General features: G+C 44.5%; 1 protein-coding gene across 1 annotated transcript in view; it reads left to right on the top strand.

The window, feature by feature from the left end:
• Positions 1 to 23,558, top strand: part of LOC134285601 (uncharacterized) — a 381,851-nt gene that overhangs the window by 116,085 nt on the left and 242,208 nt on the right. The gene's annotated exons all lie outside the window — the stretch shown is intronic.

The following is a 23,558-nucleotide window of genomic DNA, read 5'->3' on the forward strand; positions in this document are numbered from 1 at the left end:
CAAACCCGAAGACAAACTCTGCTGGAAATGTAATGCCAATGAAACTAGCGACATTCGCGATTATCTCAACATAAGTTATACTATGTCGTCCAGATCACGTTAAACCCATGTTAAATAAGAACTCACACGAATCTCAACTACCAAAACAATGCATTTCCTTGCTCTTCATGTTTCGTTTCTCATTTCTTACTGCTTGCTAAACACTTCTAACTCTTCAGTGCTATCTAAACTGCACTTCTCATTTCTCAATATTTCGTACTATTCACTTTTAGCTTTTGAACCCTCCTAAGATGCTAGGCTAGGCGTACCACGACAGCGTAGTGTACGTACAGAGAGCATGTCTGGGTCGTATTGAGCCTAACATCCTACTAGGGTTAAGCGTCAATCCTGATTACTTCTCATTCACTCCTCAACCCTCACTTTTCACTGCTTACTCTTCATTCCTCACACCTCACTAAAGAATGTTACTTACTTTGAACTACTCATCCCTTACAGTTCAGTTCTCACTCTTCACTACTCACTCATCACTTCGTTTTACTGATTCCTCGCTTCTCGCTTTTCACTATTTACTCCACACTTCTCACTTCTCATTAATTTACAATCCTCACTGCTCATTCCTCACTGTTCAGGCCTTACAGATCGCTTCGCACTCTTTACTTTTCACAGCTCATTCCTCAACATTCGTTTCACACTTCTTAATCTTCTCTTTTCCTTGATCACTCCTTATCGCTCAATTCTTATTCCTTACTGATTCACACTTCTCGATCTCCATTGTTCATTCATCATTACTCACTGCTTACTTCTCAGTTCTGTCTTTTAGCTGCTCAATTATCTATCACTCGTCACTCTTCACTAAATCACACTCCTGACTCCTATCTCACTTTGAAATGCTGTTGTCACCATAGACTAATTTCACCCCTCACGCTTCACTGTTTATTCCTCATTATTCACTTTTCATTCATTTTGTGAAATGGCTCTCGGTATATCTCGTAGACCACCAGTTTTGTGTCCAGCTGGGTGATTGCCAGTGATAGTGTGTGCAGCTTTTTGTATTTTCTCATCCATGCTCCTTGATTAACACGAGAAAGAACAGCATAAAAGACTAGCGGAGCTAGCGCTCCCTCTTTCTTGTGTTTATTTAGGAGAGTGAGCGAGAAAATTTTAAACAGCTGCGTACCTTAGTGATAGCCAGTCCGTTGCGTTCATCAACCCTTCTGGTGTCCCACAAGTGAGTATCCTTAAAGCCTACCTTAAAGGGTAGTAGGTACTCAGCTGGGAAGAAATAAGTTTAAGGAAAAAAAAATGTAAAATGCAGTAATTTTCACAGTCGATCTTGAGAAAAAAAAAGAAAAAAAAAAACAATTTGTTTATCAACAATCTGACTGACTGGTTTGGACCCGGGACGATCGGCATCTGCAACTGCACTGGAGCAGCTCATTCCTGCCGGACATATTGTTTCCCGAGACTGGACGTGATTTGGAAGAAAGGTGTGCTATTCAGCAGGTTACCGATACAGACAACAGACCAGTACCCTTACCAGCAACGCAGTCAAGGTCGGATACTTTGGTTTTGTGCTATGATTGGAACTCACTCTAGTATTCCGTCTGAAATTCATCTAGGTGCTCCGGCGGTTTCTCAAGAAATTATTTCAGAAATTCCTTTACAGAGCTCCTGCAAGACTTCTACCAGAAGCTTCTTTTTAGGATTTTCAGAATTTCTCCTGATATTTTTCAAGCAATTCCTTCAGAATATTCAATTGGGATTTATCCTGGAAACCCTTTGAAAATACCTCCAGGACTTCATTCTAAGATTCCTCCCAAAATTCTTTTCGATATTATTCTACGAGCTCCTTGTGATATTCATCCAGGACTTCTTTCTGAGGGCATCCCCAGAAAATCCATCTATAATTTCTCCGTAAATTCCTTCAAAAATGCCTCTATTTATTCCTTCTGGGGTCGTTCCAGGAATTCCTGTAGGAAATCTTTCAGGGATACTTCTATTTATTCCTTCTGGGATTCCTCAAGGAATTTCATCCGGGGTTCCTTCAGAAATTCCTTCAGGGATACCTCCAGGAATTCCCCAAGTATTTCTCTAAGAAGTCCTATGCGTAAGTTATACTTCAAGAATTACTTCGGGGATTCCGCAAAGATTTCCTCCTGGGGTTCCTCCAGAAATTCCATCGGAGATTCGTCCTCCAGGAATTCCTTCAGGAAGTCCGCCCCAAATGCCTCCAGGAATTCCTAGGCAATTCTTAAAGAAATTACTTCGAGAAATTTTAAAGTAATTACTCCAGAGATACCTCCAGAAATACATACGGTAATTCCTCCAGGAATTCCTTCAAAGATTCCTCTAGGAATTCCATCGGAGATTCCTCTAAGAATTCTTTTGGGGATTTATCCAGGAATTCCTCCGAGGATTTCTTCAAGAAGTCCTATACGAATTTCTACAGGATTCTTTGAGGATTCCTCCAGGAAATCTTTCGGGGGTTCCACCACAAAACCCTTCCGAGATTCCTGCGGGAATTACTTCGGGGATTCCTCCAAGAATTCCTTCGGGAATTTCTTCAACGATTCCTGCAGCGATTCCCTCGAAGATTCGTCCATAAAGTCCTCGAGGATTGCTCTAGAAATTCCATCGGTAAATCCTCCAGGAATTCCATCAGGAATTCTTTCAGGGATTCCTCCAGGAATTTCTTCGGGGATTCCTGTAGCAATTCCATTGGAGATTCCTTCAAGAATTGCTTCGGGGATTCCTCCAGGGATTCCTTCGGAGATTTATCTAGCAAATCCTTCAGAGATTTCTCCAGGAATTCCTTCAGGGATTGCTCCAGGAATTCCTTCGGAGATTTATCCAGGAGTTCCTCCAAGAATTCCTTCGGGAATTTCTTCAACGATTCCTCCAGGGATTCCCTCGGGGATTCATCCATAAAGTCTTTCGAGGATTTCTCAAGAAATTCCATCGGTAAATCCTACAGGAATTCCATCAGGAATTCTTCCGGGGATTCCTCCAGAAATTTATTCGGGGTATTCCTTTAGCAATTCTATTGGAGATTCCTTCAAGAATTCCATCGGAGATTTATCTTTCAGCAAATCTTTCAGAGATTTCTCCAGGAATTCCTTCAAGGATTCCTCCAGGAATTGCTTCGGAGACTTATCTAGGAATTCCTTCGGAGATTTATCCAGGAATTCCTTCGGGAATTTCTCCAGGAATTTCTGCGTGGATCCATCCAGGGATTCCCGCGGGGATTCATCCATAAAGTCTTTCGAGGATTTCTCTAGAAATTCCATCCGTAAATCTTCCAGAAATTCCATTAGGAGTTCCTTCGGGGGTTCCTTCAAGAAGGTATTATTTAAAGGATTCCTCCAGGAATTCCTTCGGAGATCAATCTAGCAAATCCTGCAGATATTTCTCCAGGCATTACTTCAAGGATTCCTCCAGGAATTCCTTCGGAGATTTATCTCGGAAATCCTTCAGTGATTTCTCCAGGAATTGCTTCGGGGATTCCTCCCGAAATTCCTTCGGGGATTCCTCCAGGAATTCCTTCGGGGATTCCTCCAGGAATTCCTTCGGGGATTCCTAGGAGTTCCATTGCATTTTCGTCCAAGAATTCTGTTGGGGATTAATCCAGGAAATCCTTCAAGAAGTCTTCCGCAATTTCCTTCGGGAAACTTTAAAAATATCCTTCAAGAATTCTTAATGAAATTCCTTCAGAGATGACTCTCAGAATTCCTTCGAAGATTCCGCCAAGAATTCTTTCAAAGATTCCTCCAGGTCTTCTAGGAATTCCAACGGAGTTGATCAGGGTTTCCTTGGGAAATTCATCCAGGAATTCCATCGGAGATTCCTCCAGAAATTCGTTAAGGGATTGTTCCAGGAATTTTTGTGTGGATTCCTTCAGGAATTACTTCGGGTAATCCTCAAGGAATACTTCCGGGGATTTCTCCAGAAAATCCATCGCAGATTCCTCCAAGAATTCTTACGGGGATTCCTCCAGGAACTCCTCCGAGGCATCCTTCAAGAAGGAATTCCTAGGGCATTCTTCCAAGAATTCCTGTAGAGATTCATATAGCAGTTGCTCCGGAGATTTTTCCCGAAATTCCTCTGAGGATTCCTTTAGGAATTGTCCCAGATATTTTTCTAGGAGCCCCTCCGAAGATTCTTCCAGGAATTCCTACGGTAATTCCTCCTTAAATTTCTCAGGAAATAAATAAAAAAAGAAGGAATTTCTGAAAAAAAAGAAAGAATTCCCTAGTTTCTGAAGAAATACCAGATACAACTTTTGAAAAAATCTCAGAAGGAATCTCTGGAGGATTTCCAGAAAAAAATGTGAAGGAATCCCAGCAGGAACTCTTGGAGGTTTGCCAAAAAGTTCCCTTGAAGAAATTTCATAAGGAACTCCTACAGGAAATCCAAAGAAACTTTTGGAGACTTCTAGCTGTGTAGTCTCCTATAGACTGCTAATCTTATACCTACCACTTTTTCAGTTTTTCATTCTTCTAGATCCAAACGAGAAGAATCTTCAATCGCCGAAAGCCTATGGTTGCCATTCTTCTGCTGCCGCCTATGACTTTTACTCCAATTTTCCGGGACTTCTAAGCAGAGAGGGGCACCATCGCCGTACCGACCGGTGGAGTGCAAGATCCTCACTTAGTGTGTTTTCTCGGGTGGAAAATCCCAAAATGCGGTAATCCGTCCTTCGACCCCGACCTGGTGCCTGGTTCACTGGCTCACTGGAAACGCAAGCGAATGGCAAGCAGTTTGCCGAAGATGGCTGACGACGGAAGATGGCGATTGGCGGTGGTGCGTGTGTACATGTTTAGTCCTTTTCCGCACGCCGATGACGACGACGATGAGTTGATACGCAATTTACTCGGTGTGGTGCTGTGGCATATTGAATCCCGGGTCGAACCCGGATCGTGGCAAATGTTTTACATATTTGGGTGATTTTGTCTTCGGTTCTGCTGTGGATTTGGTCACAAGCTGAGTCATCGAGGATGGCGTTTCTTTGCTGGGTCCCTTGAAGGGGGATTTGATATCTCAGAAGCACCAGCGGGATTGACGGCTCAATTTTGAAAGGATTTAAGCTGGTTATGAGCTTTAGATTCTTCTTATCTAAATCACTTCCAGAAGAACGGGTTCAAATTGTTTTCCATCAATATTTATCAATTTCTAGCTAGTCCTAATAAGTAGTTTTTTTTTTTCATTAGAAGTGGCTTCTATGAGACTGACATTTGTTTATAAATATCTGCCTAAAAGGAATATCACAGGAATAAACAGCAATCAAACTGACAATAAATCACATTCCGAGATGAACCTGCCTCTGGTTAAAAATCTCGCCAATAAAGAAAATAATAATAACAATAAGTTGGTGATTGTTATTACATTTTCTATTCTTTATTATCAAAATTTTCAGCCCTCGGCTGGCTTAATTCATAATAAATTGATGTTTGACGAATTATACAAAATTTTCACATCAAACGACACAGGCGTTCTAGCAGACGTCAACAAAATTTAGTTCATCAATCCTTCAACCAAACTGTCTGTAGCCGTAAGAGGGATGCAAATTTTTAGTCATTAGTGCCACCATGTTAGGATGTGTGAGAGCGGTGGGAGCAAAGCTCATAAATTACAAATCATTCTTGCTAGGCATGTCGGCGCCATGGAAGGTTATAGACTTTGGCAGACTCGATTTAGTGAGTCCTGGGGCTAGAGTTAAACTTTATTAGAAGAATCAACATTTCTATAAAGAAAAACATGCGTCATTATTGGTTAAGCTATATCGTTCTAATTACTTTAGTTGATACCAAGTATTACCAACAAATCTAAATCTTTTAAGGATCATTCTTAAGTATTTGCTAACCAGTTTCCTCCCATAACTTTTGCTCTACATTTTTCTTTCTTTATCCGCACAAGTACAGAAAAACTCATTTCTTCCAGTGCCTGCACCTCAACTCACGCCGTACCATTATCCCGTCCTAGGGCCACCGTACCACCACCAATGATTATGCAATGCTTCTTCAACCGGGCAGGCGAGGCGGTGCAGACTGATTTAATGCGAAAATGTGAATAGATTATGGCATTTCTTTTGACACCGACTTAGCGCGTTAATGATGCGACACAACCGACGACAACTGAGACGAAGTGGCGGTCGTCAACAACCATCTATACCTACGTCTAGTACACACAACCAAACCATAGAAACCATCATCCGACCCGTGCTGTGCAGGCAGAAGGTGTAGGTATGCTTTTCCAATATTCTCGCGTAAACCGTAAAGGGATGTGGCGGTGGAAAACCAAATGCTTTCACGACGACGACGACGACTACGATGACGCGAGTACGAGTTTCTGCGGGTAACTCCTGACTTCCGGTGGGGTACATTCCCACTGCTGCTCGCTTTGGATGGGGTTCTGTGCCATTAATCTGAAATATTCATCAGTTTTAGGAAGCTTTCGCGTGCTGGTTCTCAATATTTACAGCTGTATCGAGTTTCTGAACTAAAAATAGGAAAATCTCATTGAAAATTGGTGAAGTTCGAGCAAGCGAAAGTATCAGAATTTAAATTGTGAATGTGATCAATTCATTATGCGCAAGAGAACATTGAAATGAAGTCAATATTTCCAGATATTTTTGATATCTAAAATGCGGTATTAAGGTATAATATTGTAACATTCTATAACCATGACCTACGTAGTCGATTCCGAAACCTTGGACCACATCTTGTATAGCGTCTGAACTACCCATATTCCGAGCCTACGCACCATACCGTCTCTTCTGTAGCTCCTAGACGATGTGGGTGATAGCCGGCATTCAAGTCAAACTCGTCATTACACGTCCTCTGGACAAGATTTTTTTGTGTGTGACAAGCATGTGGTGGTGGGGTCACTCTTTGGCGAGCGTTCGTGCGAGACAGTCGCAATTTTTAGTTCGTCCGGTTTGTCTTCGATACTTTCCAGTTCGGTGGCTATTTTCAAAGTGCTAGTTTTCGAGTGATCAAGTTATTAAGCTTCCATCCCTAGTGGGACGCGTGCGGTTGGCTAGGCCACAATTTTTGCCGCAAAAGTTCGTTTGATTTGAGTAAAGTTCACGTTTTCATTACATCACGTGGCGCATTGACCGACTATCGAGCACAGAAGTGCAGCACCCCCCGCACTCCGCGCCGCTCGCGCGGCCGTGATCGGCTTCTTCCAGTGAGTACCCAAGCTCATCGTCGTCGACAGCAGCAGCCCACCGAGAGAGGAGCAGAGAGCGTTCAACCGCCGCACACGAACGACGGCGCTCAGCAGCAGCTCGCTTCCTCCCTGTGCGGGCCATCCGATCGCTTGGACCTGTCGTCGTCGAGCCTGTGGCTAAACAGAGTGCACAAAGATAAGTACATAAAGTTACCTCTCGTTGTTCCCCCCTCTCCACTGACTCTTTGATTAGATTTAATTTGGTACATAAGCAGTTTTTTCTCACTTTTCCTGTAGCGTTAATTTTATCCCTTGTTTTTTGATTATTTCTCGTCCCCGTGATAGTGTTAGTTTAAGATTTTTGAGTGCCCCGTGGTGGTAGTTAGCTACCACAATGGGCGATGATGATGATGGCGGGGGAACATCGTACCGCATCAACGAAGCTTCGTTATTGGCATCGGATTGTTCGAGCCAACAAGGCGATGTAAATGCTAATCCCTTTGTCTCCCTTCACCCTGGCGCTTCTGCAATGGACACCAACAGTAAATCTGTTTCGACGTCCCCCCGCCTCAAGGCCTACCCTCCCGACTTTGGCGGGCCATATGTTGTTTTCTTCCGACCCAAAGGCAAACGTTTGAACACCGTTCAAATCAGCAAGGATCTGACTAAGCGGTATTCTTCCGTTGTCTCCATTGACATGGTCGGTACAGCTAAGCTTCGGGTGACAGTAGGCGACCGAAAACACGCTAATGAGATTGTGGCCTGCGAGTTGTTTACACTTGAGTACTTCGTTTACCTACCGAGCGCGTCGATAGAGATTTCGGGGAAGGTCGCCGACGCATCTTTGACCTGCGAAACGATCATGCAAGGCTGTGGTCGTTTCCATAACCCTTCTCTTCCTCCTGTCCAGATACTGGATTGCCGGCAACTGCATTCGGTATCCCAGGAGGGCGAGAAGAAGGTTTACACACCATCTGAAGAATTTTCTGTGACCTTCTCCGGATCTGCATTACCAGATCTGCTGGTGATTGGCAAACTTCGGCTACCTGTGAGGCTGTATGTACCGAAGGTAATGAATTGCATCAATTGCAAGCAGCTGGGCCACACCGCCCAGTACTGCAGCAATAAACCTCGCTGTGCAACATGCGGGGAAAGACATGTGGACGGTGCGTGTAAAACGCCGCCCAAGTGTGTTTATTGTGGCAGCGACCGTCCACATGATCTGATTGATTGCCCAAGGTACATACAGCAGAAAAAACATCAAAAACGATCGTTGCAGCAGCGATCACGGCGAAGCTACGCCGAAATGCTGAAAAAAGCTGCCCCGACCGTTGAATCCCGTAACATCTACTCGTCTTTATCTCTCGATGATCAGGGCTCTGACTCTGAGGTCGGGGACGGGGTTCCCTTTGTTTTCAAGGGTGAAACGAGGAAACGGATGAGGCTCCAGAGACCCACCAAAAAACCTCGGAATCTGCCTAGCAGCGATCCCCAACCCACCATGACAAATTTGAAGAGTGGTAAGAAAGCCACAAAACGTTCACCTCCGGGATTCAAAATCCAGGACGAACGAGACTTTCCATCACTCCCGGGAACATCTAAAATCCCAGATGTCCCACGTTTTTCGAATTCTCAACCGGAAAGACAGCATTCGGAGCACCAGGAGCAACCTCAGGGTGCGCCATTGTTTACGCTCTCTGGCATTGTAGACATCATCCTCAGCTTCTTCAATGCTTCAGATTCCGTGAAGAACATTGTAAAAGGACTTCTTCCTTGTGTGACCCCTCTTTTGAAGCAGTTGGCTTCTAAAATGCCCCTCCTTGCGACAATCGTATCTTTCGATGGCTAATTTAACCACCGAGGTCGAAGATACGATTTCGGTTCTACACTGGAACTGTCGTAGTATTACACCGAAATTAGACGTTTTTAAATTTTTAGTTTACAATTTACAATGCGATGTTTTTGCACTATCCGAAACATGGCTGACACCTGATGTAACCTTACCTTTTCCCGATTATAATATCATTCGCCTTGATCGATCCGACTCGTACGGAGGGGTGCTTCTAGGGATCAAGAAGCAGCACTCATTTTACAGAGTCGATTTTCATCCGATGACAGGCATTGAAGCCGTCGCATGTGAGGTGACTATCCGAGGTAAAACCCTCAGTGTTGCCTCCATATATCTTCCACCGAGAACTGCAATATTTCGCAGGGATCTCGCCCACATCTGCTCGGTTATGCCCGAGCCTCGGCTGCTCATGGGAGATTTCAACTCCCATGGTACAGGCTGGGGGGAACTGTACGATGACAGCCGTTCAACTTTGATATATGACCTCTGCGACGACTTCAACATGACAATTTTGAATACCGGAGAAGTTACACGAGTGGCACCTCCAGCTCAAGATGGCAGCCCTAGAAACAGCCGATTAGACCTCTCAATCTGTTCGAGCTCACTATCGCTGGAGTGTACATGGAAGGTTATCCAGGATCCTCATGGTAGTGATCATCTGCCGATTGTTGTTTCTATTTCCAATGGGTCACATCAACCTCCATCTATCGACATCGCCTACGATCTCACCAAGCACATTGACTGGGAGAAGTACGCAGAAGCAATTATCGACGGTGAACAATCGATAGAAGTCCTTCCACCGCGGGAAGAGTATCAGTTTCTATCAGAACTGATCATCAGTAGTGCGCGTCAGGCACAATGTCGACCAGTGCCAGGTCCGTCGGTTCGCAGGAAACCCCCCAATCCGTGGTGGGATAGTGAGTGTACAGAAATATATCGCGAGAAATCCGCGGCGTTCAAAGAGTTTCGGAAACGCGGTTCGGTCGAAAACTTCAAGCGGTTCGCTTCCCTTGAAAGCAAGTTCAAGAACTTGATCAAGGCGAAGAAAAGCGGTTACTGGCGTCGGTTCGTCGAGGGTTTGTCGCGCGAGACTTCGATGAGAACTCTTTGGAACGTCGGTAGAAGAATGCGTAACGCGTCGTCGGTCAACGAGGATCGAGAAAGCTCTCCTCGATGGATCCTCAAGTTCGCAAAAAAAGTTTGTCCAGATTCCGTGCCCGTGGAGCGAATAATTCGTGATGTTTCCGACGATAGGGACGACATGGATAGGCCGTTTTCAATGATTGAATTCTCACTTGCTCTTCTTTCATGTAACAATTCCGCTCCAGGAATGGATCGAATCAAGTTCAACTTGCTTAAAAACCTCCCCGACGTCGCTAAGAGGCGCTTGTTGAACTTGTTCAATCAGTTCCTGGATAACAACATCGTTCCGGATGATTGGAGACAAGTGAGGGTGATAGCTGTTCAAAAACCCGGGAAACCCGCGTCGGATCATAATTCGTACCGTCCAATCGCGATGTTGTCTTGTCTACGGAAGCTGTTGGAGAAGATGATTCTCTTTCGGCTGGACAAATGGGTTGAATCGAATGGCATGTTGTCAGACACACAGTTTGGTTTCCGCAGAGGCAAAGGTACGAACGACTGTCTTGCGTTGCTTTCTTCAGACATTCAGCTTGCCTTTGCTCAAAAGCAGCAAATGGGCTCAGTGTTTTTGGATATTAAGGGTGCTTTTGATTCAGTTTGTGTCGATGTTCTTTCCGACAAACTACACGACTGTGGCCTTTCCCCAATTCTTAACAACTTTTTGTATAATTTGCTGTTTGAGAAGCAGATGAGTTTCGCTCATGGTGACTTGACAGTTTCACGAATTAGCTACATGGGCCTCCCCCAGGGTTCATGTCTAAGCCCCCTTCTTTACAACTTTTATGTTAGAGACATAGATGATTGTCTCATGGAAAACTGCACGTTAAGGCAGCTTGCGGATGACTGTGTTGTCTCTGTAACGGGATCAATAGCAGTCGATCTGCAAGGACCACTACAGGATACTTTGGACAATTTGTCTACTTGGGCTCTCAAGCTGGGTATCGAGTTCTCTCCGGAGAAAACTGAGATGGTTGTCTTTTCTAAAAAACACAAACCGGCAAAGTTTCCGCTCGTTCTGATGGGTAAGACAATCACTCATAGCATGTCTTCACAATACCTCGGCGTCTGGTTCGACTCCAAATGCACCTGGGGGAAGCACATTGTGTATCTGATACAGAAATGCCAAAAACGAATCAACTTTATGCGAACTATTACCGGAACATGGTGGGGAGCACATCCGGAAGATCTGATCAGGCTGTACCAAACAACCATTCTATCGGTTTTAGAATACGGTAGCTTCTGTTTTCAATCCGCGGCGAAAACACACATGCTGAAGCTTCAACGGGTTCAGTACCGTTGCCTTCGGATCGCGTTAGGTTGCATGAACTCGACTCACACAATGAGTTTAGAGGTACTTGCTGGTGTACAGCCTCTGACAGACCGCTTTGCGGAGTTGTCGTTCCGGTTCCTCATCCGATGCGAGGTTGTGAATCCGTTGGTCATAGAAAACTTCGAAAAGCTGCTCGAACAGAATCCCCAAACTCGTTTTATGAGTGTGTACTACTGGTACATGACGCTGGAGGTAAGCCCATCTCCGGTTAACACCAATCGTGACAACTTCTCAGACTTCGACAGCTCCTCTGTGGATTTTGATCTCTCTATGAAGGATGAGATCACCGGTATACCGGAATCTTTTCGTTCCATAGGTATTCCACAAATTTTTGCAAGTAAGTTCGGGCATGTTAGCGGGGCCAGACAGTTCTTCACAGATGGTTCCAAAACCGATGATTCGACTGGATTCGGTGTCTACAATGAATTTCATAGCGCCACCTTCATGCTTCAAAAGCCATGTTCAGTATACATTGCTGAGCTCGCGGCTATATACTACACCTTAGAGTACATTCGCACTCTTCCACCTGAGCACTACTTCATTTTTACCGACAGTCTAAGCTCTCTGGAGGCTGTTCGGTCAATGAAACCGATGAAGCACTCAGCGTACTTCCTGAAAGGAATACGCCAAGTCTTGAGTGCTTTGTCCAAACGCTCATACATCATCACCATAGCTTGGGTCCCTTCACATTGCTCAATCCCGGGCAATGAGAAAGCGGACTCTCTGGCTAAGGTGGGCGCTAGCGAAGGCGATATTTACGAGCGTCATATCGCCTTCGACGAATTTTTTGCATTGGCCCGTCAGGAGACCTTGATCAGCTGGCAACACAAATGGAGAGATGGAGAGATGGGTAGATGGTTGCACTCCATCATTCCACAGGTGTCGAAGAAGCCATGGTTCAAAGGGTTGGATTTGAGCCGCGATTTCATTCGTGTAATGTGTCGGTTGATGTCCAACCACTATTTGTTGAACGCACATACCTTCCGTGTTGGGCTCTCAGAAAGCAATCTCTGTGTCTGTGGCGTGGCTTACCAGGATATCGAACATGTCGTGTGGGGATGCAATGAGTATCGTGAGGTCAGATCTGAGCTACATGAAATTCTCCGGGTCCGAGGAAAACAACAGAAACCCGTTAGAGAAGTGTTGGCAGGACTTGATTTGGAATACATGAACCTGATTTACCAGTTTTTGAAACGTGTTGATGTCAGAGTTTGATGTAGTACGTTCCTTGTTTTCGTTGTCCGCCTTTTGGTATTGTTGTTCGCCCCTGTCTGTCGTCATCCCCCTTCCGTTTGTCCTCTTCTTGTCGTTTTCTACCGATAAAGTCCTTTCTTTTTGGTTCCGTTACAGATATGGACAATTTGTCCCATCAATGTTTTAGTATAAGTTAGCAAATAATTTAGTTTTAAACCCATAAATCCCTCCTTCCCAATTTTATTTTATTATTTTTTTTTTTTTTAATCCTTAACCTCGAAACAGCCGCGAGTACTTCGGCTTCCCAAACTAACATAGTTTTAAGGCAGTAATAAATTGTAAAATGTATAACCATTGTAAAAAAAAAAAAACAAAAGATTTCGGCTCAGTTATGCCCATGTGGCGCCCGAGCCTTCCAAATAAACGAATAAGTAAAAAAAAAAAAAAGCATGTGGTTACGCATTGCACTTTTTTTTCTTCCTTCTAAACCAGAGGGGGATAAATCTGCTCAACAGACACCCTAACAGTGTGGGTAGTGTGGGGTTAAGGCCGTCTTCTACAGCACTAGTAAAAGCCAGGACTACTCTCTCCTCGACCCACTAAAACACATTCCTATGGTCGCCAAACCCTACGTCTCTCCGGAACCACCAAGAAGGTATTGCTTCAGAGAGGGGCTAGTGCATATCGCACCCTCAAGGTTAGCTGCGTAGTCTAGCAGCAACGAACATCGATGATTCGCTCTGGAGAGTCAATCACGGTAGCATGCTGGCGCTTAGCCAGTTTCCCGAGTGGTCCTATCCACTCCCTTTCTCCTCGGAAGGCGGGCAGGGTCAACCCCGCCCGCGCCCAACTGCTTAGCAGACGTCAAGAACTGATGCCCACGTGCAACCCGATCCCTACCCTTCAGGCCCTATCAGATGCACCCGAAGGTTGCAGACAGCAGGGTCTCACCTACCCCGACCCTTGCCGGGGACCCCTTTCCAACCGCGGACTCGGATCCAACCCACTGAACCCAGTAGACTGACGCCACGACAGCACCGCTACCGGGACTTCCTCTCCGCGGCCACTTAATCGCTGTAAGGGTCGATCTCGACCGCAGGGCACCGGTATGACCTACGAAGCCGACTTCGAACCCTGGACCACCTCTGCATCTGGACTAGCCATTCTCCGAGTCCACGCGCCACCTCCTCTGTAGCTCCCAGACGATATGGGTGATAGCCGTTGAAACGGCATTCCAGCTAACCTCATCCCAACACATCCTCTGGACCAAGTTGTCCGGAATTGTGTCCTCCCCGCATGTGGCAAGCATGCGGTCACGCATTGTGCGAAAACGAGGGCACACGAACAAAACTTGTTCCGTCGTTTCCTCTAAACCATTGCACACTGGGCATTCGGGAGAATCCGCATGCCCGAAACGGTGTAGATACTGACGGAAGCAACCATGACCTGTAAGGACCTGTGTCAGGTGGAATGTAACTTCCCCATGGCGCCTATTAATCCAACTATCTACCCTCGGTATCAACCTATGAGTCCACCTTCCTTTGGTGGAACTGTCCCACGCGCGCTGCCATTTGACCATAGAGGCCATCCTGGCAGTCCTGCGTATGCCTCTTGTGCCGCGCATTTCGAAGCACTCCATGTCCTCACTGATAAGAATGCTGATAGGCACGGTGTCCCACGCCGTGCCGCCATACCTTAGTATGGACGTAGCAACACTAGCCAGAAGCTTGCGCTTACTGGCATACACCGCAGAGCTATTGGACATCATCCGGGACAGTGCCGCAATAGCTATGGAGGCTCTTTTACTGGCATAATCGACGTGGCCACCGAAGGTAAGCTTATCGTCGATCATCACGCGTAATGTCGTCGGAAAATCCGACAATCTCCACTCCCACTGGGTACTCTAACCTCAACACCTCGTCGTACATGACATTCCATAACACCGGACCCAGGATGGAACCTTGCGGGACTCTTGAGGTTATGTGAAAGCACTTCCGACCCACCTCCATGTCGTAAACTAGTACGCGATTCTGAAACATGCTTTCGAGAATCTTGTACAAGTACTCCGGCATCCCCAGACGCAAGAGCGCATCGGAAATAGCAGACCAACTGGCGCTATTAAACGCATTCCTTACATCCAGAGTACCGCGCAGAAGCGGATTCCCCTCCTCTTAGGCTCGAGTGCTTTCTTGGCGGTTTTTTTTAAAGACACTACACCGTCTTCAACCAGAGGTTGCACAGACTGAACATTTACTAACATTAGGCAACGGACAACACGGAACACCCAGTGGACCAGTGGAGGATTTTTCGTTTGACGAAAAGTTTCCTCCGGCTGGAGCGGGAATCGAACCCTCACTCCGTGGCACTCACAATACGCCTAAACGACTGACGCCGCTAACCGCACGGCCACGAAGCCCACGACAAGATTTTGAACCGACAAGATAGCGTCTACGGTAGACCTCCCCTTCCGGAAGCCGTACTGGTTGCTCGAAAGACCATTTTCGTCCTCAGTGAACCTCAACATTCTATTAAGGATGATCTTTTCGAGCACCTTCCCCGCCGTGTCAATCAAACATATTGGTCTATATGCCGACTGGTCTCCGGGTGGTTTCCCCGGCTTTACCAGGATCTGCCTCTTCCAAGCTTCTGGGAAAACTCCCTCGTCTAGGCATTTCTGCATAGCAGACCTGAACATCTCGGGAGCCTCTGCAATAGCTACTTTTAAGGCCAGGTTCGGAACTCCGTCCGGACCTGGAGCCTTACCTACGCTAAGGAACTTAGCTATCCCCACAAGTTCCACATCGGCGACCCTCTCCTCATCGCCAGTCTCAGTCCCCGGCTGTCCTACGAAAGGAGGCCAAGGACTAGGATCATGTCGCGGGAAAGTCCTCCAATGATTCCCTCCAACGTCTCTGTAGATTGCTCTGTAGGAGCCAGTACATCTCTCGTCTTGGCCATAACGATCCTGTAGGCGTCACCCCACGTGTTCGTATTTGCACTCTGACAGAGACCCTCAAAGCAGGCCTGTTTACTTGCTCTTATCTTGGTCTTGAGCGCGGCTTTTGCAGCGACGAACACCATTGCACTCTTATCCAGTACAAACCGGTCATGCGGATGATCGGAACGGTGTAGATACTATCGGAAGATCCTGAGTCAGGTGGCATGTTACTTCCCCATGGCGCCTGTTAACCCAACTATTCACCCTCGGGATGAACGTTCCTTAGTTGGAATTGTCCCACGTGCGCTGCCATTTGACTATGGAGGCTAATCTGGCAGTCCTACGTATGCCTCGAAGCACTTTCGAAACACTCTATGTCCTTACCGATAAGAACACGATAGGCACCATACCAGTGATAACGCAGAGCGCAACGTGTGACACGGTACGATACGTGCTCGCAACCCTGAGGCACATTAGCCTATAAGTACATTATAAGTTTTATCCAACATAACACGGTAGCTTTCGGTACATAGCCAGGCCGCCATACTATAGTATGGGTGGACGACACTAGCTAGAAACTTTGGCTTGCTAGCTCACACCTCTGAGCTATTGGACATCATCAGGGACAGTGGCACTGTAGCTGTGGAGGCTCTCTTGCATGCATAACCAACGTGGCTACTAAAGGTAAGCTTATCGTCGATCATCACCCTTTAGTGCTTGACGGAGCGCTTCGAAGTGATAGAGTCGCCTACACTACACTGGTCACCGCTTGTTGCTCCGACTTTTGATTGTTCACAACCACCACCTTAGTTTTTGGTGAGCCTGTTGCAACGCCTCGTCGTACGTGACATTCCATAACACCGTACCCAGGATGGAACCTTGCGGGACTCCTGAGGTTATGTAAAAGCACTTCCGATCCATCTCCGTGCCGTAAACTAGTACTCGATTTTGGAAGAAACTTCCGAGAATCTTGTATAGGTATCCGGGTATCCCCAGACGCAGGAGCACATCGGTGATAACCGGCCAACTGGCGCAATTGAACGCGTTCCTTACCTCCAGAGTCCCTACTGCACAGCAGCAAATCCCCCTGCTTTTACGCTCGAGTGCTTTCCCGACAGGAGCGTCTACGATCGATCGGAAGCCGTACTGGCTACTCGAGAGACCATTTACACCATCGGTGTGTCTCAACATTCACAGGATGATCTTTTCGAGCACCTTCCCGCCATGTCGTTCAAGCATATTGATCTATATGCCAATGGGTCTCCGGGTGGTTTCCCCGCCTTTGGCAATAGAACAAGGGTCTGCCTTTTCCATACTTCTGGGGAAACTCCGTCGTCCAGGCATTTCTGCATAGCAGTCTTGAACGCTGAACATCTCGGAAGCCTCTGCAACAGCACTCCGTCCCGACATGGAGCCTTACCTTACGCTAAGGGACTTTGCTATCCCCACAAGTTCCACATAGGTGACCCTCTCCTCATCGCCAGCCCCAGTCCTCGGCTGTCCTACGAAATGAATGCCCTCCACAATGATGCACGGCCCGATCGAAGCTGATTCCACCGCAAGCATTGCTGATTTGTTCTGTTCGCAATTTAGCAGTGTGTTCACCAACGAGCACGTCGACCCACACGTTCTTGATGCCGCAACCAGAAACGTTCCTCGACTTCCAACTTTCGGACAGCAGTTACAAATCACGGATGGTATGGTGAATTCTGCAGGGAAGAGTTTGAAATCGTCGTCGGGATGCGGCCCAGACGGTATTCCACCGCCCGTACTTAAACGTTGTTTGGATACACTACCCGATCAGAAAGGCATAACAAAAATGTAACAAAATTATATCAACGGTTGATATATATATCAACGTTTGTTATATTTAGATATATTTGACAGAATTGATCTGAAAACCTGATATAATTATATCAGAATTATAACAAGATCAGTTATAATCAAAATAAATTCATGTTGATCATCTTTATATCAACATTATAACAAACTCAGTTATACTTAGTTTTGAAAATGAAGTGTATGTCAAATGAATATGTTACAGGTGGTGTTTGGTGCGCAATTTCGCCGCTCTGTGGTGTACAGCCATACTCTTCACTCCCATACTAATTCTTCGTCTTGACGTAACGTCCCCACTGGGTCAAATCCAGCTTCTCAGCTTAAGTTATTAACTGAGAGCTGCCGCTGCCAATGACCATTTTGCATGTGTGCATCGTGCAGCAGGCACGAAGATACTCTATGCCCAAGGAAGGCAAGAAAATTTCCTTTATGCAAAGTTCCTGGACCCACCGGAAATCGAACTCTTCACACCCAGCGTGGTCTTGCTGGATACCCTACCCACGCCCTTACAGCTGTGGCTATATGGGCCAGCCACTACTCCTCACGAAGAACCAATGTTTACACTTTTGCATGGCATTCATTGAACGATTAACATTTACACAAATTTCAAAATTACTCGTACGCTCCCATTTGACGACAAACATGCCTATAGGGGTTATCTGCAGATGAGAGACTCTCTTTAAGTCTCCTCTATTTTGATTACAACGTACTTGTATTTATGAATTTGGATTTTTCTCATGTCAGAAGGTAGATAAAGCAACCCTTTTTTGATCTACACATAACAAATTGTGATATCGTGATAATTTAATGAGAATCAGAACAAAGAGAGCCTCTCTTTTGCAGATTGGACCTTTAGGCATGTTTGTCGTCAATTTTTGTCAAATACCAACATGTTTTGGTATTCCAAGGTGATTTGTAAACCAAACGTGGTTCCCATGCCGAAATTATTGCAAAATATTCGCGTAAGTGGTTGCACGAGCTGATTTTCGATCTATGTAAGTCTTAGTCGCTCGTTGAGCGCCACGGATTTGGTCTATTAGGGTTACACATATATTAGTGCTAAAAAAATTAAGCGTGCTCCACTGATATTGGCTACCTTTATTCAGGACACGAGTGCTACTAGTAGTACTAGAGTATCTAGACACATCTCAAACAATTATATGCAGCTACAGAAGCGTTTAATATTAATTCCAATCTATATGATAAGTGAGGCATCAAAAGGGATTTGAAAAGGATGATTTTCATCGAAACTGTCAACATTCCTGTAATAAGTTTTAAGTGTCACAATCCTCCACTGATCATGTTTGAATGATTTCGTTTAACATCCACTTACAATTTGAGAGCGGTATTCAAATAGGATTAAAGCAATGATACAAAATCTCTACTGAAATCAAACTGATGTAATAATTTTTGCAATCGTTTACCATTAGAAACTTTGATAGAGTAGTGTGCGGTGGTTCGGCAGCAGCAAAGCCATATTCGCATAGATGGGTGAGCTGGTTTCATGCTATTATTTTATCGTGAATGTTCATTGTAAAATAACATGACTTAAATATATGCCATACAATTAACGTTCATAATAATTCAGTAGAAATACAGCTGCTGATCATCTGCAAACATGTAGATTAGCGTGGTTCAAAAAATCGTTTTTGCTCCACACCGCTTATTCGATTTGTAACCAGAATCTATGTCTCCTCCCAAAATTTGAGCTAATTTGGTTGAAAATTGAGACTGCACAAGCCCTTCAAAGTTTATATGGGAATTACTACGGGAAAACGACGTTTTTCATTCAATCGACCGTAACATTTTCCCAACTGTCTAAGATGATTAATTGAACCCTGATACTCATAGGCAACTTTATTAGCTACAACTTTGCCGAAGACCGCTTTGAAATCGGACGGCTAATTAATTAGTTATCGATTTTCATCGAACTGGAGAAACTTTAACAGTGATCCTCCAGCTTCCCAGCAGGCAACATTGCTGCTGTATATGGGTCCAAAGATAGAACACAGAAATCATGGCTACTATGTTTCACTGCTAATTGCAGTGATGCCCATCAAATAGTTCAATCAGGGCGTCCCAACTGGTGATTTTTACGTGACTCCAATTTCATCATATTTCAACGACCCTGTTCCCCCAGTAAGCGGTGTGGAGCAAAAACGATTTTTTGAGCTAATATAGATATTACATACTTTCAAAGATGATGGAAGGCCGTTGGCACATAAGGCTAACAGCAATGGTTCTGAAACCGATCCTTGTAGCACTCCCGATGGAATACCGATCGGGCTAGAATGATTTGCTTTAACTTCCTCTATTTGAAAGCGGTTATTCAAATAGGATTTACTCAGAGACACAGAATCTCAACGGAAATCAAATAGATGTGATAATCTCTGCAGCAGTTCAAAATGAGAAACCCTGTTAAAAGCTTTTGAAAAACCAATCAATAGCAGAATATTATCGATATGTTAATGGACATCGTCATGCATATTGAGCAAATGCCAAGGCAAATACCGAAGTTCGAAGTTGGAATACTTAGTATTTAGTGAAGTACCTAGTAGCTTGGAATACTTGAGGAAATTGCTTGTTGTGAGTATTTTTGCTGAAAATGAAAACATTATATGAGATCACGAGGCAAAGCAAAACTCACAAAGTTGCTTTAGTATGTCAATTCTTGTACCATATAATGTTTAAATTGGGCTTTAAACACTTATTTTTTTATTTCACAAGCCACCTAAATCTGACAATCTCCAGGAATGCATACTAACGCCACGAAGTGATGTAATTTCCAATCACAAGACTACTGCATAACTTTGCTAGGCAGGAACTTCCTTTATGGTGAGAAACATTAGATAATTATCTCGCTAGCGCCAAGAAAAGGTGAAATTGTATACAGTTATGTTCCGACTTTATCACCCCCTCCACGCGTCAGACCTTCATTTTTTATTAATGCCCTGTTACATTTTAGGGAAAATCTCCTCCCTCTTCTTCAGGATGAAGTTTGTATGCGTGCTTTCCAACGTTCAAAATATTGAAAACGCATATAGATTTTTACAGTGTTTGAAAACATTTATGGAAAGGGGGTGATAAAATCGGAACATTACTGTACCACTCTTTTCAATGTCTGAGAGCCATTGACTATCTTTACCACTTTAAAGAAGATACGACATTTATTTCTGGTCTGAATCACGAGACAAAACATGCTAAAATGCAGAGCACATTCTTGAGTTACAATTGTAACTAAATTATATCCACTTTTGTTATTATATCCTAAGATGACGTAATTGCGATCAATTGTATCAAGAATACTTTTATGTGACGTCATAGTTTCCCTCGCCTGTGCGTTGGACAAACGAGTCTAATTATAGACCAGCCACCAAAACGAAGAACCACTTGATCTTAAACCTCCCCTCACTTCAAGTGCTGCAATGGCCTCATGGATAAAGGCGCCGGATTGTAGTTGAAGGCTGGCGTCCTTGGTTCGATTCCCGTCTGGGTGTGGGTTTTTTACATACTAAGTGGGGCAAGTTTTTTATACAAAAAACTTTTCGCTAAAAATAAATAACACTCTTAATAAAAATTAACCAAAAAATGAGTTAAAATTTACCCAACTCAATTTTTACCCAATATATTTATATCTAATTTATAACAGCATGTGTTATAATTTTTCGATCATTCCAAGATTTATTATATCTCACGTTGTTATAAATTTGTTAAAATTGTATCAAGACCTGTTATAATTATGTTATGGCTAGAGCAATTTTTGTTATAATTTTTGTTATTTTAACACCTAACCGGCGAATTTTATAACTCATTCTGTTATGAAAATTTTTTGAAATAAATAACTCAATCGGTTATAATTTTGTTATGCCTTTCTGATCGGGTAGCCACACCTCTTGCAGCGGTATTCAATCTATCCTTGGCTACCGGTGTTTTCCCGAGCTGCTGGAAAGAATCTTATGTCTTTCCAGTTTTTAAAAAAGGTTGCAAGCGGATGGTTTCAAACTATCGTGGTATAGCTGCACTTAGTTCTATTTCGAAGCTTTTTGAATTGATCGTACTGCGTGATTTAGTACATAACTATGCGCATTACATTTCTCCAGACCAACACGGGTTTATGGCCAAAGGTTCAACGACAACCAATTTAACGGCTTTCACCTCCTTCTTGATCAGACAAACTTTGGCTCCATTCATACTTGACTGGTCGCAGTATGTCCGTCAAACTTGGGGACCTTGTTCCGTCACCATTTGCGGTTAGTTGCGGTGTACCCCAAGGCAGCCATCTTGGGCCGTTCTTATTCTTACTGTACATGAATGACGCTAATTTTGTTCTGAAATGTGTAAAGCTTTCATATGCCGATGACCTGAAGCTCTACTTTACGATCAAGCAGCCGGGAGACGCTCTTTTTTTCAACATCAACTGGAAGTATTTGCTGAATGGTGTCGCCTCAATCGCATGTCTCTGAACGTATCAAAATGCGCCGTCATTTCGTTCAGCCGCAAATATTCACCTTTGCAATTTGGCTATACTCTGTTTGGTGCGAGGCTACAACGTGAAACGACTATCAAGGACCTGGGAGTTCTGATCGATTCCAAGTTGACGTTTAAGGATCACTTCGCATACGTTGTCTCCAAAGCCTCATCGCAGCTAGGATTTTAGTTTCGGTTTGCCAAAACGAAATGTTTAAAATCTCTGTTTTGTTCTCTCGTGCGTCCCATTTTGGAGTATTCGTCTATTTTCTGGTGTCCTAACTACCAGAACGGAATTCAGCGGATTGAGGCAGTCCAACAGAAATTTATCCGATTTGCTCTTCGTCACCTTAGATGGAAGGATCCGCTTAACTTACCTAACTACAGTAGCCGCTGCAACCTGATCAATTTGGAGTTAGTGGAGGCAAGACGCAACATTTCGAAGTGCTGCTTTGTAGGAGACCTTTTACAAGGTAACATCGACTGTTCCAGGTCGCTTAGCTGTCTTGACATCAACTTACGCGGCCGTAACTTACGCTCACACTCGTTTCTTGTAATTCCGTTTTCTTATACCAACTACGGTTTGAACGAGCCTATGCGTAGCATGTGCCGCGTTTTTTAATCTGTACTATCGTGCATTCGATTTTAATATGTCACGCGATACAAATAAGTGTAATTTTCGTCGAATGTTGTGTTAAATTTAGTTATTTTAGCTTGATAAATAATAAGTTAAGTGTTTATTTTTCGTCTAAACCGGTCATTGGGGTAAACATTTTACCTGTTGACTTTGAATAAATAAATAAACTAATGTCGTTTTCGTTTTTGATTCAGTTCCAACCTGGGTTGGAACTGGATCAGATCACAGTTTCAACCCCAACCCGACTTCGGTTTCGCTTGTACTAAAGTTTGTTTGACGTTGTTTGTTTACACATTTTCCGCCGATCCAGTTCCAACCCAGGTTCAAAAACGAATTCGACATAAATAAACTGGAAAGGAAGCCAAGGTCTAGGATCATGACGCGGAAAAAGCCCCTCGATGATCCCCTCCAACATCTGTAGAGGTGGAGATTGCTCTGTAGGAGCCAGTACACCTCTCGCCTTGGCCATCACGATCCTGTATGCATCACTCCATGGATTCCCATTGGCACTCTGACAGAGACCTTCGAAGCCTTTTTGCTTGCCCTTACACACTTAAAATAAAGTACCGTATTCAGCTGTTCTATTTTCGGTAAAAGTTCAGATTACCGAATGTTCAGCACCATATTACCGAAGTAATGTTTACCGAACGTTCCGTTAAAACTAGCTTAACTTCGTTAAAACTGTGCTGAGCCTCGGTAATTCGAACTTTTACCGAAAATAGAACAGCCGAACAAGTGACTCTAAAATAAGTGTGTATCCTCCGTCTTTTGCAGCGACGAACACCACCCGCCGGTCGTTTCGCTGTTCCTTTGATCGTGTTCGCTGCTTCCGCCACGTATCCCGTTGGTTGACGCGGCGCAGGTCCGCAATCGCTTGAGTTTACCTGTAAGCCGGTGATCTCCTATTTCTAGGGTGGTCGCATCGCACGCATGCAAGAGCACCGCTACCAGCTCGTTGGCGTCTGAACCAAGTACGTTCACTCACAGAGGA

This window comes from Aedes albopictus, chromosome 1 (assembly GCF_035046485.1).
Source record: "Aedes albopictus strain Foshan chromosome 1, AalbF5, whole genome shotgun sequence".
NCBI classification, from domain to species: domain Eukaryota; kingdom Metazoa; phylum Arthropoda; class Insecta; order Diptera; family Culicidae; genus Aedes; species Aedes albopictus.